This window comes from Coffea eugenioides, chromosome 7 (genome assembly GCF_003713205.1).
Source record: "Coffea eugenioides isolate CCC68of chromosome 7, Ceug_1.0, whole genome shotgun sequence".
Lineage (NCBI taxonomy): Eukaryota > Viridiplantae > Streptophyta > Magnoliopsida > Gentianales > Rubiaceae > Coffea > Coffea eugenioides.
Window position 1 is genome coordinate 29,050,037 of NC_040041.1, and position 12,503 is coordinate 29,062,539.

At 33.0% G+C, this 12,503-nt stretch overlaps 1 non-coding gene across 1 annotated transcript; it reads left to right on the forward strand.

Annotated features, from left to right (window-relative positions):
- The first annotated feature begins 12,354 nt into the window (after positions 1-12,354).
- Positions 12,355-12,478, forward strand: LOC113778895. The gene has a single exon (XR_003469361.1). It is a non-coding gene; the product is annotated as a U6atac minor spliceosomal RNA (small nuclear RNA).
- Positions 12,479-12,503: the final 25 nt, after the last annotated feature.

Here is a 12,503-nt window from a genome sequence, read left to right on the forward strand (position 1 = left end):
CTTATCTTAATGATATCTGCTTTCTACCAAATTATTACATAGAAGTATAGTAAAACCTTTTTAAATCACAATTATTGAAATCTTATATATCCCATTAATTACTTCCTTTCACTGCCATATCATTGATTAGTATTCAAATTATTCATCATCTCTTCTTAATTTTGAATTAATTTAGTGTAAAAAAGAGAATTAACTGTTACACCGATAAATTTACCAATATTATTGGAAATTGAATATTTATTGATGAAGAAAAAAGGATTAATGGATCTTTTCTACTTAATTAAGTATGAATATATAATTCTAGATTTATGGTTATTATAAAAATTGAAATTATCTAAAAGAATATCTACCAAGTTTTGGATATGGGGAGTATTATTTGATGTATACTATTATATTATGGTGAAAGTATGTAAACAAATTTTAAAAAATTAGTAAATAATTGAACATTTAAAATACATTAATTTTTTAAAAGTAATATGAATGAACATACAGAACTGTTGTTAATTTTTATATTTAAATTATTCATATCTGTATAAATTCACAATAAATAAATAAATAAGACCGTGTTAAGGTACGGGTAAAATTTTCATTTCATCTTAAAGAATTTTCATTGCTATTTCCTATTGAAAACAAATTACTTTCAGTGTATGATAATTTAGCCCCTAAGATGTCCAGTATTTCGCACTTTAACCATACAAAATAAGTCTATAACATTAAGGGAAAATTTTAGAATTGGTTGCGCAAGTGTTTCCACGCATGTGGTGGCTTTTCTTTTGGTTGCACTGCATATGTCTCAATCTCACGTGTCATCCTAAAAGCGCATTGTTATCCACTAGACTTTGTTAACAAATAGCAAATTGGTAAAAGTGTATAGGAGATGCGAATCATCACAAATTGTTGTCAGAGCACGAGATATTATCCACGATATGATTAGTCAAATTAATCAAGTAGCATGGCTGAATTAGCCGTGGAAATTTTGAGATTTCTTTACGATGAAATGAGGAGGGTAATGAAAAAACACAGGAGAACAATGAGTGGAGTCATATTCTCATCTAATTGTTCACATTTTAGTTGCATTGTTGTCGCACTCTAAAAAATTCTTTTTCATAATCAAACAATAAATAAGATTCAGCACTGCACGAATATACTGTTATAAGCTATTGATCAAAAACAATAACAAAATATATCGTAGATAGCATTTGAAATAATTTTTCAATACTAAACACCTAATAAGTTTCTTAGAATTTATAAGCACCTAATCTCTTGAAAAAATAACTTGAAAGTGAAGTAAATTTCTATATGATACACCTTTAATTATTCCATATAATCAAGTTCAACTTGTTATTTTGTTCCGTACAAGAACATTCTTGATGATAATAATTTTTTAACAACATCTTTCATATCCATTCGCTCTCTAGGTAATTTTGAAGAGCATGAAAGTCCAATGGCAAACAATGATCGAAGGCATTTAAGCTTTTCACCTTCTATTTCCGGGCTTCTTGTATTTTCTTCAACTTCTTTCTCTATTGCTGTGCTTTTGTTATTTTCTGTAATTTCAGGTTGATCATCTTCTTCTGCATCTCCTCCTCCTTCTTCTTCTTCGGTAAAAAGAACTGGATCCACAATATCCCATATTTGTGGGAATGTTTGCTTAACATATTCATGGAGATTAAGCCCGTCTATGAAAAGTTGATCGGTTGGTCTCCGTCCTGTCAAGAGCTCTAGCAAAAGGATTCCATAACTATATACATCACCAAGGGTTGATGCTTGACTTCCCATCCCATACTCTACAGCATTGCCAATATCATGATAAGTGAAATAATTAATTGACAAACCCAATAAACGTAGATGTACTATTTACATGCGGATTAATGCCGTAAATACTAACAATGTATATACTAATGAACATACATATATGTCACATATACAAAAATTGAAGTCTGAATTCAAATTAAAAGTAGATGGTATGAATTCATATTCACTAGTATATACACTGTCAGTACATTTAAAATTAACCTTTTAGATGTACACTATTTTTTTTTTTTAAGAACAAGTCAAGACTCAATCTCTGCCTAATTTCTCTTTTTTTTTTTAATGAGAATCTCTTTTTTATTAAAAATTTTGGCAGAGTTTCCCCTTATAAATGGACGAAACTCCCTGCCAACAAACCCAATCTTTTTTTTTTTTTTTTAAGAACAAGTCAAGACTCAATGTACACTATGAATGAGATAATGTAGTTAATATGTCAACACTTTTTACATAGAATTGGGTGAGAACAACATGATAAATTAGAATAAATTTTTTCTTGCTGCAAAAACATCTATAAGTGTCTGTTTCTACTAATTAATTACAGGAATAGATTTGGTCGTTATACAATAGAATGAATGTTTCAAGGTTCAAGGAACTTGACAGTAGCCTTCTGAAAAGTACAATTAGCCCTTCTAGTCATTATTTCCAAGATGAAATACTAGTACATAAACATGCCAGGAAGCTTTATTAATTATATACATATTTTTCATATTTATAAGTAAAATATATTAACTTTAATGGTTGGAAACAAACAAAAACAAGAAACTTTTGTTTTTATAGCCATTTCCTTTTGCATTGCAAGTCCCCCTCTAGTGTAGTTTTTATTGTTTTAAAACTTGATATGGTTGTTTATCGACAAAACTCCCAACTGGATAAGTTGGTCACTTGACTTTGCTCTTAAAAAAAATAATAATAATAATAAATTCGAAAATTTTTGTTCCGAGGGTCAGATCTATCGGACTCTATCACCAAATCTTAATGTGTAACATCAACTTGAAAATCCATGTTCTCGATAGTATCCATCAGCTTTCAAGAAAATTCACCAGCTTTTAGTACTGTAACTTTTTAGGCTTGATTTTAACTTCAAATTTAAAATTATGTGTGATGTTTTCAATTCTTTCATCTTTAGGCTTTTTAAAAACTGAAAAACGAAAAATTAGAAGTTACAAGATATCTATTTTTTGGATTCTGATTTTGATTTTTTAAAAAGGGTTATCCATTTTACTTCCTTAAACTATAGCACCATTATCAGTTTATTCGGGTTTTTTTTTTAGTGACTTTACCCCCAACATGATGCCAAGCTAGCATGATTGAGAAATTTTCAACAAAAATTCTCCTCTCCTGTAGCACAAGTATATTATTATTATCATTTTACTCCTTCAACTATAAAGCTACTACAAGTTTACCTCCCCCCCCCCCCCCCACACAGACATTAGTCCATAGGCGTTTTACCCCATTATTAACCCATCTCAACATGCTAAAATTTTTTGGATGGAAATAACCTTCTTATATATAATTTAAAAAAATAAAAATTTTGAAATGGTTGTTCTCCTTTTTCCACAATAAGAGTGCCAAGAAAATAAATGTAAAATGGTTTTTCTAATTTTTGTTTTCACTCCTATTAAAACCAAGGAAAAGAAAAAAAATGGCAGAGAGGAGACAAAAACACTCAAGAAAATTAAGAAGAATCTAATATTATGGTTACTTTAAGGTCATTAGAGTTGAAGTTGGGTGGTGGGTGCAATAGTAAGAAGTGATTCAAAACAATGAGGATATTAGATTCTTTATTATTCTTTTTTTTTCGAATTGAGCTCTCTCTCTCTCTCTCTCTCTCTCTCTCTCTCTCTCTTAGTATTAATAAAGTGCAAAAAAAAGGATAAGAACACTTTTGACATTTTCCCATGGTACTAAAAAGGATTAACAAAGGAGGAGTATTCCAAGTTTTTGAATTTTTAATTATATAAGAGAAGAACGTGCTTTCATCTCAAAATTTTTTAATATGCTAAGTTATTTTTAAAAGTGACGTAAAGTGCCTTAAAAATAACATCAATCGGATAAACTCATAATAACATTATAGTTTATAAGGGTAAAGTGATAAAAATATTTTAAGGATTAAACATGTCATTTCATTTTAGTTAACAAACTCCATTACATTTGACTAGTAGCTTTGGAGGTAAACTGACTAAATAATAATGTTAAGGGAAAATTGATAGTAACACAAAACATTAAGAGGATAAAAGTGGTAATAACACTTCCAAAAATTAGTTTTTCACAAAAGTTTAGAGTTAACTCAAACCTAGAGAGACAGGAGTCTTTATCCGTTTTGACAATATTTTAAAACCAAAACAATATTTTAAAACCTAGCTCGGACCAGCCGGTGGTACCTGTCGAACCGTCGACCGGCCTATTTTCCGATCTAGGTTTGCTTAAAAAACCAGTTTGTATCGATTTGCCTTTAAATCAGTTGAATCGTCCGGTTCAACCACTGAACCATTGACCTAGAATGGTTTTGTGAGAATCAAGATCCAACCTTAATTAAGCCAACAATTTTGAATTTGATCAACTACTCTCATTAATGACGTTCCAAATTTAATATTTTATCAATTACCCATGCATAATTATTTCCAATTAATTAGACAACAACAATTATTGCCTTATTCTACTCATTTCTCTCTTTCCTCCATAATAACATATTAACTCTTGTTTAACATTTATAACATATAATTGACTGTATTAGTTTTTTTAAATCTTGAATGCATTTCATTTATTTGTTAATGCCTTTTATGTGTTTGAATTATTATCATATAAACTAGTACTCATATAATTTAGGAAAATTAAAAATATATGAAATAATACAATTTAAAATTCTTTAATTTATAAAAGTTATTTTTGAGTTTTAAACAAATAATACTACTTAGAATAATAGAATGAGAATTGAAGTGATTATATTTAACAATATGACTTAAATTTCTGCAAATATTTGTTTGTTTTTTAGATGTTTAATATTTATTAATAATATTTATGATATCACGGGTTAATAACGGTCAGCCCAACTATTAAACCAGTGACCGTTGGCCCATTTGTTTTTCTGGGTCAATGAATTTGGATTTCAGAATCTTGCGTTTGGATGAGGGTAATGGAACAGGCTTACCCTTCGCCCTTATTTTTCATTTGTCTATTAGATACTGGTTCGAGTAAGCAAAACGAGCAGCCCCACTCGTTTTGCCTAGCTAACAAAATATAATTTCTGTTTCCTTTTAATTTAGGGCATCAAGACATGGAAATAACGAAAGTTATACTTACAAACTTGGATAAAGTACAAAAATTAAACTTACAAATGAACAGTAATATGCTTATGATTTTTCAGTATGCAAGTAGAGATTAGCAAGCTTGAATTAGATTTACTATAAATCACAATGTTTTGAAAGCCAAACCGATAAGTGAATTAGATGAGCTTTCGGATCATGGTTCAATTAGCTCGACCAGTTCAACTCCTATTCAATGATTTTATAATTTTCAAAAGTATTTTAATATTAAATTACTTAGATAAAATTAACACATAAAAAAGAAAATAAATATTTAGTAAAAAACTAGCTCAATGGCCGATTTTTTACTAGTTTTGATCAGTTCGATTGGTTCTTATCAAATTTGATTGATTCATTTGACTCTCTAAATTAAATATAGAATCAGACTGCAGCCATGGTCAGTTCACAGTTCAATCGATCGAATCAACTGGTCCAATCAGATTTTCAAAACACTGAAAAATCACAAAGAGAAGAATATACGATAGAGAAATTAACTTTACAGCTCTTTTTCCAACAACAAATTTACTATAATGTACTTATAAATGAATATTTAGAGTGCAGGCTTTATATACTCTTGTTATCATTACTTTAGCATTTTTTTTCTTTTCAACTTAAGAGCCAAAAAGAAAATAACAAATGCAATCCTCGAATTCATTTTCGTTCACTATTTCTAACTAATTAATATGGACTCAGCAAGCAGTAGGCCAATTTTTCATTTAAAATTCAAAAAATCTCTTCTATCTTCATGTCCTGGTTTATCATTTATCTAGATATATCAATAAGTCGAATTTTATCCAAATCCAATCTAAACCCAATATACTTGGGTAGGACTTGGGTTTAATTTTTCAAACTCAAACTCTACCTAGACCCAAACCCTATAAGAGAGTCACGAGTCTAGGTAGCGTCTAGTTTTTTGTGATCCATATCCAAACCCATATTCAAACCAAATCCTACACAGACCTATGTATAAATTATATATATATATATATATATATGTGTGTGTGTGTGTGTGTGTGTGTGTTTGTGTATTTTATAAAATCTTCTTTTTCCTTCGTCCCATTGAAAGCATCATACTTTCCATTTTAGAATGTCTCAAAATGTTTGTCATCTTATTAAAGTCAAAGTTACTTTTGATCTTTTTTTTTTCAATGTTATCCCCACCTTTATCTATATTTCATAATAAATTCAAATTTAAAATTTGAATTTTTGAGGGTAATTTTAAAAATAAATTGACTGACATTACTATCAATCCACTATTCTTAAAAAGTTGGAATTTCGAGATGCGACAAACATTTCAGGATGACAAGAGTAATATTCTATGACCATTAAATTGAATACAGCAAGACTTCATGACTATTATATTAAAGTCTATACACTTAACTTAAGAAAACACCATCTCTTGAATGTTAAATTTATTATTTAAAAACAAAAGGTGGATGGTATTTATGTTATTTTTTATCTCCATATATTTTTAAAATATTTTTTACTTTAATTCGTCATTATATGTTCAATAAAATATTCACGGATATTCAATGGATACCCAAACTCATGAAGGTCCAGGTTTGGGTTTACTTTTTCAAACACATAAGGATTTGGGTTTAGGTGTGGGCTAAACTAAATTTAATGGGTATGAATCTGAATCAAAGGAGCCAAGTTCTATCCATTGAAATACCTATTCATCTTAATTGTATCACTAATACAAGGCATATCAACCTCCCTGGCCCAAAATAATAATAATAATAATAATAATAACAAATTTTTAAATTAAAATTTTTTAAAAAATAAAGGTTGGGGTATATTAAGAATTCAGAATGCATTGAAAAATTATTGTTACCTGGAGCTGCATAGCCTAGTGATCCCTTGATGCCAATGGAACTAGTTGGCTGTTGAGAAGGATTGCTTGTGTTTTCATACAGAAGTCTTGCCAATCCAAAATCTCCCACATGAGCAGTTAAATCATCATCAAGAAGGACATTACATGGCTTCAGGTCACAGTGAACAACTGGAGTTTCACATTGGTTGTGAAGATAATCCAGAGCAAAAGCTACATCAATTGCAATATTTAACCTCTGAAGCAAACTCAAAGCCCTGTTGGAATTATTCATCTCATCTGAGCTCTTATGTAGCCACACATCCAAGTCCCCTTTTGACATGAACTCGTAGACTAGAGCTTTGAATTCCCTTCTATTAAAATCATAACCGGAGCAGCAAGTTAAGACTTTAACCAGATTTCGGTGTCTAATGTTTCTTAATGCTATGCACTCAGCCAAAAAGCTCTTGCAAGCTCCATTCTTCTGCAGGTCAAGGACTTTAACTGCAACTGACCTTTCTCCCTGTAATGGTAGTTTTCCTTTATATACAGATCCAAAGCTTCCGGAACCTATCAAGTTTGCAGTTGAAAATCCTTTTGTTGCTTGATGAAGCTCATGATAAGAGATCCCTGAAAAGTTATCTGTTTCAATGAAGGATGTTCTTCTTTTTCTTCTGACATATATTAGGCAAAAAGTGGCTGATGCTACAACAATCAAGCTGAAGACAACAATCAAGACAATAAATCCTGGTGCAAGAGGCTTTCTCCTCTTCTTTATTTCTTCAGGGCATAATGGCAGCTTCAGTTCAGGTATGCCACCACAAAGTTTACTGTTTCCTATCAATGATAATGAGCTTGCATTGGAAAAAAATCCTACCGTCGGTACCTCACCTTCAAGGGCATTAAAAGACAAGTTCATCAGTTGGACAAAGGGAAGCATATCTAGATCTTTAGGTATTTGCCCCGTTAAGTTGTTTTGTGCAAGATCCAAAACTCGAATGCCTTTTACAGAAGCCAGACTTTGTGGGATTTCTCCTTGGAAAGAATTACCTTGCATGTAAATGTACTCTAGGCTTGTACAGTCGGCTATTGTTTCTGGGATTTCTCCAGAAAATTGGTTATAGGAAATGTCCAAAAAATAGATATTCGTTAATTTCCCAATTTCAGAAGGAAGAGATCCCGAAAAAAGGTTGTGTGTCAAGTTGAGTAATGTTAATGAGGACAAGAAACTGAATGTCTCTAAAGGTATGCTGCCATTCAGGTTATTCTTTGAAAGGATCATTTCTCGTAAGGATTGAGAATTACCTATAAGTGATGGCAGATTGCCTTCCAATCTGTTTTCAGATAAATACAGACCATACAGAGAGGTCATGTTGAAAAGGGAAGGCGGTATCTGGCTCGAGAGCTGATTGTTATTTAGGAACAACTTCTGCAACATCCGAAACTTACCAAAAAAACTTGGTACAGAACCTGAAAAGAGGTTGTGATCCATGCCTAACAAGTATAAGTTAGCCAGATTTCCAAGCCCTGTTGGAATTTCCCCTGAAATTTGATTCAATGCAAGATCTATTTGCTGGAGAGTATTAGAGAGATTTCCAATGGAATCAGGCAAAGTGCCTCCAAAATTATTTTGACTAAATAAAAGAGATTGTAGGTTACTGCAGTTGGATAAAGATGCAATGAAATCCATGTCCCCAGTAGAATTGCTGCCTAGAAAATTACCAGCAAAATTTAGCCAATAAAGATTTGGTAGCTTTCCAAGGTTAGTTGGTACTTGTCCTCTGAATTTGTTGCTAACAAGGTCAAGTTTGGCAAGCAGAGAAGCATTGGCAAGGGAAACTGGAATAGTCCCCTTGAATTGGTTTCCACCAATCAAGAACTCCTGAATGTTTGGTAGTGTAAGCCCCATGTTGTCCGGAATCTGCCCCTCAAGTGAATTTGATGAAAGTGAAATGCCAGCAACAGAAGAGACATTGTAAAGAGAGGCAGGGATGGTACCTGAAAGGAAATTTACATCGATGCCTATCGAATATAAGCTTGTTAATTGCCCCAACTCCTCTGGTAAATGTCCCTCCAAATTGTTGTATGACAAATAGATTTGAGTCAGGGACGTAAGGTTCCCAATTGATTTTGGAATTTCTCCAGTCAAATTGTTTCTACCAAGGAAAAGGCTCTTAAGCTTCTTCAGGGAGCCAAGTTCAAATGGAATATTGCCCACTAGTCTGTTCCTTAAAATATCTATCGTCTTCAGCCGTGAGCAGTTGCTGAGAGTGACCGGTATTTCTCCTCCGAGTGAATTATTTGTGAGATTGAGATATGTTAGCTGAAACAGGCGACCAACTTCTTTGGGAATTTCACCAAAATATCTGTTGTTTCTGAGGTTAATGAAGTTCATGAAGGTGAGATTCCCTACATGGAGATATTGACCCGACCAAGCTCTGTCCAAATAGATTCAAGCCAATAACTCTCTGATTTTGGCCACAGGTCACTCCAAACCATTGGCAGTGATGTTTAGAAGCATTCCATGACTTCAGGATTCCATTTGGATCATCAGAAATCTGATTCTTGAAATCCAGGAGCGCAAGCAAATCAGTTTCATTGCCAGACAAACTTGCAGCTGGAATTATCAGATTAAAAACCTGTATCAGAAGCAAGAAGGAAACCATTGATGACAAAAACTTCATTTAACCAAATATTCTGATCACTCGTATTTTACTCTTAGATTGACAATAATCCCATTCAACCAAATATCTGTTGGCAGTAAATCCCTGTTCTATAGACTCTGAATAGTCCAAAACTATTTAAACTATGAAAGAAGCAGCCGACCCAACTGAAAAGAACTAGGACGTTGGTTCCAGTTGGAGTCTTGCTATCTAAATGCTCATGATAATTTATGGATTGCAGGTCTCACAAGTTCCATTTGAGACCAATTGAGGACAAGTTCCACCACAATACTACTAGTTTATATCCTGTCCAAATTTATTTACACGGTATCTTTGCCTATTTACACCTTAGGGGTAAACTGATTTGAATTGCAACTTGTGAGGCCTAATCCATAATTTACACACCAATAACTGTGAGGTGCATATCATGCTGTTGTCATTGTTATGCATTAGGTGAGCAACATGATATGAAAGATAAATTAGTTTAAGAAAAATGATTAATTACAACGCTACGACTATATGATTAGAGTTAAATTGGATGGTAAGATGAGAGTGCCTATAAGTAGGAGGTTTTAAATTCAAAATTTCTCATTTAAAAAATATTAAAGTAAAATAGTCTCTGTCCTTGTTTTCTTTTTTTTGCCTCTCTGCACCCTCTATTTGATGAATCTCACTATTCTTCTCGCAATCTTTACTCATGTAGTAGTTTAATATCCCCATTTTGCAAATGAGTTTTTTGGATATTTGTCTAACAGTTTACTGTAACTTATGGTAGAAGTTGTAAGAAAAATTGTATAGATGGAAACTTTTTTTTCCTTTTTTTTCTCTCTTTTTTTTCCTATTCTTTTTCTTTCTGTCTTTTTCTTTTCTTTCCTCTCTTCTTCTTCTCCCTTCCCCTTCCCCCTCGCCCTCCCTCGCCACCTCTCCCTACCAGCCGAAACAAGCAACAACAGAAACAATTTTTTTTTTGTTTTTTTCTCTCTCCCCTCTTCTCCCTCTCCCTCTGCTTCTCTCCTCCCCTCTCCTTCTCTTCTCCCCTTCCCCCTTCCTAGAGCTGTTAAACAAAGCAAGCAATTCGAAAAACTCGATTGAATTCAATTCGATAAGACTCGAACTCGACTTGTCAATTTTAGTCAACGAGTTGAATTCGAACTAGAAATTTACTCAATTAATTAACGAGCCGAGTAAGATCGAATAGTTTGTTATTTCAGTAGCTCACTTGAGCTCGATAAGGAAGCGCATATATGCCATTTCATACGTCAAAAGAATAAAATTAAAAATTACATATTTTTATTGTGATCAATTCGCACGACCTCGAGTTCGACTCGTTTGTGATATACGAGTAGAGCTCGAGCTTGAGTCACATGTCTCATTTGGCGAGTTGAGTTCGAACACACTTCAAGGCTGGTCCGATTAGTCGAGCAAGTTCGAGCCTGACTCGAGCTAAACATGAGTTGAGCTCGGCAGTTAAATACTCGATTCGACTCGACTCGATTAACAGTACTACCTTCCCCTCTCCCTCCTCCTTCGCCGTCAACACCACCACCTCTAGAGTTTGAGCAAATTCCGGAGCAGAAGCTCCAGCGAAGTAAAAACGGAATGGCCAAGGAAATAACAATAGACGTTCCACCACCAATGCCGCCGCCACCACTTCCTTCTTCTCGGGTCTTTCAAAATCTTTTCAAGAAAAGTAGCAAAAACAAACTTGTATATTCCCTTTCCAGCATTGCACCACCACATTTGCCTCCACCACCACCTCCTCCAAATTCAATATTCAATAACTTGTTTAAAGGCGGGAGGAGGAGAGGAAGAAGAGAAAGAAAACAAAAAGGTGGTAGGCTCCGGTCTTGATTGGCGACCGAGGTGGTGGTGGGTTGAGGTGGAAGAAAAAAGTAGGAAGAGAAAAAAAAATTTTGTATGTTTTAGGTATTTTGAAATATGTAGTTTAAAAAATTTGTAAAGTTTTTTAAAATTATTGTAACCGATGACAAATTTGACAAAAACTCACTTAGCCAAACAGGGTACTAGTCAAGGATAAACAAGGTACAGATAAAAAAGTTGAAAATTGGGAAGTTGGAATTCAATTTTGTATGATGTTCTTGGACTTATAACACCCGCTAAATTAGACTAGTTATAGTTCTAATTTTTTTTGCTCTCTTAATCATTCTTTGCCGCTGTATTATTGCGTGGATCATAAATTATGTTTCCGCGTAAATGCAACTGCTTTTCAAAGCTTTCAAGCCTTCGACGTTGACACGGCCGGCTGAAAAGACGTGCAATGCTACAAGTTTTACTTCATGTAGCTTTCATCTTGATATGACAAAAATAAATCTGAAGTCGTCTGTAGACTTTTGGCCTAGTAATCAACCCAACTCAAATAATAGCTCTGTTTGGATTGGTCATTTTATGGAAAACAAGTTTTTTATATACAATATTACAGTAATACACAAACAAAAACAACTTCGAAAACACCAAAAACAACTTCAAAAATACCAAAAACACAAAAAAAAAAAGCAACCTCAAAAATACAAAATACAACTTCAAAAACTCCAAAAACATTACAAAAAAAAACAACCTCAAAAACCACCAAAAAACACAAAAAATAACCTAAAAAATAATCTCATGTACAGTAAAAGTTTTTCACCTACATTGCTACATTAAAATATTTCAAAAATACCCCAAAAAAGATATGAGTCGATTGATAAAAAAATAAAAAAAAGTACAATTAGTTTTAACTTATATAAGATAGGTGATTAATAGATTGGTTGTGTTGGTAGAAAGGAGAGTTGATTGGCATCCCCAATTGGGACAGGGAAAGCCTTCAAGCTTTACCTCCTACCATCACATTCGATTAAGGTACACACAATTCCGGGCCTAAAGCCCTTCTTTCTAGGAAAATATTTTACTCAATCAGGC